The sequence below is a fragment of the Papio anubis genome, chromosome 6, assembly GCF_008728515.1.
Source record: "Papio anubis isolate 15944 chromosome 6, Panubis1.0, whole genome shotgun sequence".
NCBI classification, from domain to species: Eukaryota; Metazoa; Chordata; class Mammalia; order Primates; family Cercopithecidae; genus Papio; species Papio anubis.
Genome location: NC_044981.1, coordinates 104539793 through 104548250, shown reverse-complemented (window position 1 = coordinate 104548250; position 8458 = coordinate 104539793).

Genomic DNA, 8458 nt, shown 5'->3' with positions numbered 1-8458 from the left:
TAAAAAGTCAGGAAATGAAAAATGCTGGAGAGGATGTGGAGAAATAGGAACACTTTTACACTGTTGGTGGGAGTGTAAATTAGTTCAACCATTGTGGAATACAGTGTGGCAATTCCTCAAGGATCTAGAAGTGGAAATACCATTTGACCCAGCGATCCCATTACTGGGTATATACCCAAAGGATTATAAATCATGCTACTATAAAGAGACATGCACACGTATGTTTATTGCAGCACTCTTCACAATAGCAAAGACTTGGAACCAACCCAAATGCCCATCAATGATAGACTGGATAAAGAAAACGTGGCACATATACACCACAGAATACCATGCAGCCATAAAAAAGGATGAGTTCATGTCCTTTGCAGGGACATGGATAAAGCTGGAAACCATCATTCTCAGCAAACTAACACAAGAACAGAAAACCAAACACTGCGTGTTCTCACTCATAAGTGGGAGCTGAACAGTGAGAACACGTGGACACAGGGAGGGGAACATCACACACCAGGGCCCTGTTGGGCGGTGGGAGCGTAGGGGAGGTATAGCATTAGGAGAAATACCTAATGGAGGTTACGGGTTGATGGGTGCAGCAAACCACCATGGCACATGTATACCTATGTAACAAACTTGCACATTCTACACGTGTATCCCAGAATTTAAAGTATAATTTAAAAAAAACTTTATTTAACCAATGTTCACAAGTAAATGTGAGATTGGAAATTCCAAGTGGTACACATTTCAGTATGTGCAGGTCAAACCCCCTTTTGTGCAAGGCCACATTGCCCAACTCCAAGGGTCTCTGTTCCCATAGAATCCAATATACTGGTTTCCCCTAGAGCTGTGTGATACATCAGCCCAGGTCTTGCAGTAGAACAACTTGGATCACTCTTGACAAGGAAGGAATGCCTCTCAGAAACCTCCCAATAGACTTTCACCTCTCATTGACAGGAAGTGGCTCAGTTACCCACTGCTGCCTCATTGGCGAGTGGACTAGAATCCCAGGATAATTGAGCAAATCAGGATTGACACACTTAGGGATAGTGAAGGCCCAGTCCCTCCCTGAAGCACACAGCACCCCAATGCAGAGGGAGCAAATCACTGGGTCCCCAACAGCATCTGCCACGCTTTGCTTCTGATCATCAGTTTCCAAAAAGATAGGTGTCCAGCACTGGCTGGAGAGCTCTGTAGAGTCGGGAGCATGAACTCTGGGGAGCTGTGAGCCCTCCACAGTCAAGAGGAGAATGAATCCATAATTGTTGGAGAAAAGAGCTCACAACTGCCATTGGTTTCCCACAGTTAGGGCCTATACCAGGAGCCTTCCCCGACTGGCTCAGGGCTGCCCCAGTGACCTGGCAGACAGGAGGCATCTGTGGAGGTAACATGGAAAGAATGCAGGCCTTCCAATTAGATGGGCCTGGAATCCTAGCTTTGCCGTCGACTAGCTGTGTGACCTTAGTAATGTCATTCAGCTTCTCTAGGCTTCAGTTTCAAAATGGAGGGAATAACATCTACTTTATAAATTGCTATGAAGATTTTTTTGGTAGTCAGATGAAATCTCCAGCACAAAATAGGTTCCCACTCAATGATTCTTTTTTTTTTCTTACTCATTCAGATTATTTATTAAGAGCAAAAGTCGGGCCATCCCATCTGTGTGATATTGCAACATGAACAGTCACATACATACTAAGGAGACCCCATAGAATTGAGAGCCTTTCAGCAGTACAGAGCCATAGATTACAAAGTTAAAACACAAATGATCCTCCAGATTTGGTAGGAAACAAGTACAACGTGAGGAGGCCTAGAATGGAAGGGCACTTACTTTTCAATAAGGCAGTTACAAAATGGGGGGAAAAACCCAAAACCTCATACCCCAAAATATACTCTGATGAGTATAGCAGACAATAGAAATGTAAAAGAGGGATCCTGTATAACCCTCTGTCATTGGCAAATGTGTTCATTAAGTGAAAGCAACTGAAGGGTTTGTGTTTTAAATTGCAAGCTAGATGAAACAACTGACTGTAGACATTTCTACCTCAAGAACAGTTCATATCTTGCCTCAGGCTGGATTCTACCTCAAAACACCAGACCCACTTTACCATTTCTAACCATAAACTTGGAAACAGTCTATAATACAATGAAAGGAATAAAAAGGCACCCCTAAAGCACCATGCTTCCCAAGGTATGATCTTGAGTTCATCTGCCCTTCAGTTCGACTTCCCAGCTGGGGACCAGGAGCCAGGGCCAGCTGAATTATACAACCTCAAAGGATCGCCTGGAAGGCAGATGTCTGACCAAGAGATCACAGACCAAGCCCATTTCATGAGAATTTAAATGCTAGGACAATACTACATCTCCCACTAGGGCTTTTGAACCCTAGTTTTAAATTACAGGCTAGATCTGTTTTCCCCTACCACTCATTTTGCAAAACTCAACTGGCCTAAATATTTCACTCAATCTTGAGTTCTGCAGGTCGGTCGCTGAGAGCCAGGTTGGCCTTGGGAATTTCTGCTCAATTTTAAGTTCTCAAGAATCTGAGGGCAGCTGATTTAGACTGAATTAGTCATCCTATAAGTCAGAAGGAAAGAATGCTAGACAGGTCAAGAGGGCCAGAGGTTGGTTCTGATAATCCCATATGACCTCAGGCACATCTTTTCTCACTCAATGATTGTTAAACGTTGGTGTTCTAAGAATCACCTGAGAGTCTTGGCCAGGTGCTGTGGCTCATGCCTGTAATCCTAGCACTTTGGAAGGCTGAGGCAGGGGGATCACTTGAGGCCAGGAGTTCGAGACCAGCCTGGCCAACATGGTGAAACCCTGTCTCTACTAAAAAATACAAAAATTAGCCAGGTGTGGTGGCACACACCTGTAATCCCAGCTACTTCGGAGGCTGAAACGCAAGAATCACTGGAACCCAGGAGGTGGAGTTGCAATGAGCCAAGATTGTGCCACTGTACTCCAGGCTGGGTAACACAGCGAGACTCTGTCTCAAAAAAAAAAAAAAAAAAGAGAATCACCTGTGAATCTAGTTAAACATGCAGATGCCTGGGCCTCCCACCCCAGACATTCTGCTTACCTGCATCTGGGTCCAGGAATCTGCATTTTTAACAATGAGCCCCAGGTGATTCTGATGTAAATGATCACTGGCCGCACACTGAGCCACGCTGCAGTAAACCACTGCTGCTGCTCTCAGGCAAAACCTGAGCATGGCGGATATCTCATGCAACAAGAAAATTCATCTTCATTTTAATTATCTCTCTATAATTAGCCTGTTCCATTAAAAATGATTAAGTCTGCAGTGCTTGAGGTACCCAGTGGCTCACTGGTAAAAGCTGAATTCCATCAGCATTCTCTGTGCACAAATCCGCCAGGCACATGAACCTCACGGGGGGAAGGGCTCCCCTCACCAAGGAAGAAAAGCAGCCTCCTCAACCTCTGCAGCCAAAATAAGACTCTTGCTAAAATTACTAAAGCATCACATTTCCGGCAGAGAACTTCCTTGCAGCCTCCAGCCCGGATTAGTGTAGAGTCAGGTCCCACCTGGCCCCATCATTCGGTTGGTTCAATGGACTTCCTGCCCAAGGAAAGGTAAAGTGCCCAGAAAAGCAAAGGTGAATCTCTCACTTCCCTCCCTTCCTCCCCTCACCACAACAACTGACTCTGCTGGTGGCCTCAGGAGGATATAACACTATTTATTTCCTCTCTCCAGCCTCTTGGCCTCCAGCAGTAATAGCACTGCTAACTCTGAAATCTCTGCTGCTGCCTGTTATTGCAAAACCAGAATAGAAAACATTTTGCACACAGTGTGACTTGGAACAAAAGAGCAGGGAAGAGAAGAAACCCCCCAGCCAGCATCTGAGAGTGAGAAGGCATGTAAGGGTGATGGACAGAGGAGAGGACAGGGGAAGAGAGTTTGGGAAGGAAGCTATTATGGGTTCCTTCCTTCCAGGAGGAGAGGTTTGGGAAGGAAAAGGCAGAAGCAGCTGTGTTTGACTGTGTTCTGAATGCCATTGGGCTTCTCCTGCTTGGATAAGAAAGACTTGGCAGCAGTCAGGGTCATGAAGACTCGTGGTCAAGATGAGAGTGATCAGCTGTTCTTGTCCAAAAGGGCAAACCAAGAACAAAATGAAATGAAATGAGATGAGAGGCGATGGGAAGACCTTTGGGTCAAGTCCAGTGGTCCCCAAACCTGGCCTGTTGTCAGAATCACTTGGAGTGCTGGTTAAGGCACCAATTCCCGGGCACTGCTCTGACACTCTTCCCAGTGACTTGGATGATCGGGTGGATTTGGGAACCACAGGTGTAGTGTGGCTCAGGGGCTCCTGGCTGATGGTCTTTTGAGGCGATGGCATGTCTTCTGTAGATTCTTCAGAGTAGTCAATGGATTTTTCCACAATGCAATAATCACATTTGTAATGTGATTATTACATATGTAATGTACACATTACATTACACATATGTAATGTAATTTGTAATGTGATTATTACCTATGTAATTTGTTCCTCACAGCCAAGGCCATTGTAAGCTTTCCCTAAGTCCTACAACTCTGACTTCTGGGGCCTACATCACATCAAAGCCAAGAATATATCCATGGCCCACCTTAAGTAAAATTTTATAATCATACTTCGAAAATTTTTTGTTGGTCTCAGTAACTCATTTAATTTAAGATTAACAATCATTGCTTGGAGATCATCTAGATACTCAGGAATTTTTTCAAAGTGAAAAACAATTAATCCACAGATAATTTGCTAATGTAATGAAGTTCCAAAAGCCCTAAATTTAGTGACTGAATGAGTGGAACTATGATGTTATATTTTTCAGATATTTAGTTAAATCCTCATTCATGTTGACTTTGAAGCTTTATTTGTATTTTTCGGTTTAGTTCTCTGTTGTAAATCTCAGTCATTTCTGTGAGCCTGTGGACAAGTCCGAGGCATGGTGACAGTACCATCTAATAGGCCAGACATCCCTGCCAACAAAGACGTTGTGAGATAATATCATTTTAGAGGTAAGAGGCCCATTGGAGTTGATTTCAAAGGCCTAAGGCCTATGAAAAAAAAAAAAAAAAAAAAAAAAAAAAACAAAGCTAGGCTTAAGAATGGAGACATCAAAGACCCAATGTGTAATCAAAGCAGTAACAGATAAACAGAAAACTCCACAAGGCTCATTGTCCTTACCAAGATTTAACCATTTTACTTGAATAAATGCTCCTGGTATTATTGTAAGCCTTTGGTTAATTTTCTTGTTGCTTTTATGGAGACAGGATTTTCAGAGGTCCTTGCACTACCATTCCGAAGTGTTTCTCAGCATTATCTATTTTAATCATAAATAAGGCCAGGCATGGTGGCTCACACCTATAATCCCAGCACTTTGGGAGGTCAAGGCTGGTGGATCACTTGCGGTCAGGAGTTCAAGTGGCCTGGCCAACATGGTGAAACCCCATCTCTACTAAAAATTTAAAAAATTGCCAAGTGTGGTGGCGCATGCCTATAGTCCCAGCTATTCGGGAGGCTGAGGCAGGACAATCGTTTGAACCCGGGAGACAGAGGTTGCAGTGAGCCGAGACGGCACCACTACACTCCAGCCTGGCTGATAGAGAGAGACTCTGTCTTAAAAAAAAAAAAAAAAAAAAAAAAAAATTATATATAAATCTTGTCCTTTCAAGAATAAGTTGGAAAAGTGGTCATGAAAACTAAATGATGCATTGTATATAAAACAACTAATCTAATGCCTATAATATGGTAAATGCTCGATATTGAAGACAGCAGCTATTCTTTTTATATGATCATAAGTGCTCCCAGCTGGCCCTAAGCAGTTTAGTGGCTGAGTAGCTGAGTTGTAGAGCAGGGACAAGACCACCCATCCTCTGACTTTCAGCCTATGCGCCTCTGTGAATGCACCATCATGCCCCATGATCTCACTGCAAATGAGCCGTAGTTTAAGAGGCTCTTCTTGCCTCTTAAATATATCATGCAATCTGCAGGTATAATCTTCAATACAATTTTAAGATATGACTCATGGAATGTATAATAAAATGTGTAAGATAATTTAATTCCAGCGATCACATGCAGATGAGTGGAGAAAGCCATGAGAAGAAAGCACATTCATTTTCTCCTGCTCCCAGTATTCACTGAAATGCAATCAACCTCCCCCTGGAACCACTCTTTCCGACACCCTGATTCCTCTCCCAGCCCTCTCACGCCATGGAAGATGCATCTCCCCACCCTTGGAAGCGGAAAGGCTTGCGACGGCCCCCCCAGCACTTCAGCCCTCACTAGAATCAACAGGGATGATGACGGCATTTTCCCGGTTCCCTCTGGACTTAGTCTTTCTTTTTAACTTTAAGGAGGGTGGAGAACTTCTGCAATAAGCAAAGGAAGAAGGGTAGATAGGAAAGAGTACGTTTTGGAGTCAAGCAGATTTAAGTTCAAAGCCCAATTTTCCTATTTACTGGCTATGTGATTTGGATAAGCTATGAACCTCCCTGAGCCTCTGTCACACTCATCTACAAAAGAGGAATAAGATCACCTTTTTTTTGCTAGGTTATTGGGAGACATAGAAGTTCTACATGTCAAGAACCTGGTATTCAAGAGGTGCCCAGTTAGTAGCAGCGATGGTCATCGTCACAGCCACATGTTGATAAAGGCTATGGCACTAGTGGGGAAAGAAGTCACTCATAGCTACACTGGAAGTCCAGGCCTGGGTTTTTGTATTTTGCTTCATTCTCTTCTTCAAATCCAAACCTAATAAACTCCCCTGCAGGCACGGAACCCTTTCCCATGTATTAAATGACATTGTTGTTGCTCCCTCTGTAATTTGTGGAGCCAAAAAAAAGAAGACTTGATCCTTCATGGCCCTGTTTGATTTTAACCCAGGAAAAGTTGACTTGGAAAGTTTGGCATTTCCATTCTGCCCAGGGTGATTTTTCGCCTTCAATTTCACTTTCCTGGGCCAAGAAAGAGCAAACCACTGAAAGACTTCATGTTTTTCTTCTTTTAATGAGCCCAAGGACAAGAATGTGAAAGATTTACTTATAAATGGAAAAGCAGGTGAAAAACGCAGGCACAGTGTGTCCATGGTCAGATGCCCATCCTGGCTTCTCAGACTGAGAACTGCTGTACCCTAAGAGCTCCTGAAGGTATTACCTGGATCCAAAATTGCCCTTCTTCTCTTCCCCTTTTGTGTATGTGAAAGCATGGAAAGAAATAAATTTAGAGAAAAATTTTCAATCCTGTTGTGTAAACACACTACATAAATGCTCTGTTATTCTTCATTAAAATCCGCTATCCCTGGAATTTTGGTTCTCACATACATATTAACACAAACAGACAAATATAGAATCCAAAACAGGAATCAGTTAAAAAAAAAAAAAGATTTAGAATGTTGGAATTAATCAATGGCATCCTGCAGATAGAACTCCAGGAATCAAATGTCCTGGAAGTGACTTTTTTGTCGTTGTTAGGACTAGTCAAATGGACCAATGGGAATAGAAAAGGAATGGGAAGTTACTTAAAATTTACAATTAGTTATCCATTTCTGCATAATTCTTTTGTGAAGGCTTGCAAGATGTGAAGAGCATTTTTCCTGAAAGTCGAGGTATTCAAAGATTGAGCTTGCATATATTTATGACACAACTTTGTTTCCCCTTAAAAAAAAAAAAAATTAAAATGTAAATGTATAAAACAGTTACGTTGGGCAGTCTGTACCCTACAGGATGCTGGGCATAAAGGGGTTAACAGGTAATGATCCTGCGCTTCCATCGCCAGGCAGAAGACTTCTTTCTGTCATTAAATGTTAAGTATCAAGCTGCCATATTTCTGCCCAATGGAGTACTCTGTTTTCAGGAAGTTACTCTTCCAGCCAAATGGAGAGCAACCGGACACCCTCCCATCCTTATCCTGGGGCAAGACACAGATGGAGGGGGAGGCTGGCCAGAAAGAGAGGAAGGAGTCTTTGCAGGGGGTACAGAATGAGTGGCAGACATTTCTGCAGAGCTTTTTGGAGGGAGCCAGACTCTTACAATTAAAATCAGGAAAGACAGGCTGGGTGACAAGGCAAGACTTTTTCTCAAAACAACAAAAAAGTTAGGAAAGCTGTGATTTGAAGCTTGAAGGCTGAGCAAGTATATTCTCTAAGACAGTGGTCCCCAACCTTTTTGGCACCAGTGACCAGTTTTACGGAAGGCTGTTTTTCCACATGGTGGGTTGTGGGGTCAGAAGGTATGAAACTGTTCCACCTCAGATCATCAGGCATTAGGTTCTCATAAGGAGCTCACAACCTAGATCCTTCACATGCACAGTTCCCAATAGGGTTCATGCTCCCATGAGAATCTAATGGGGCCACTGATCTGACAGAAGGCAGAGTTCAGGCGGTAATGCTTGCTTGCCCGCCGCTCACCTCCTGCTGTGCAGTCTGGGTCCTAACAGGCCATGGACTGGTACCGGTCTGTGGCCCCGAGACT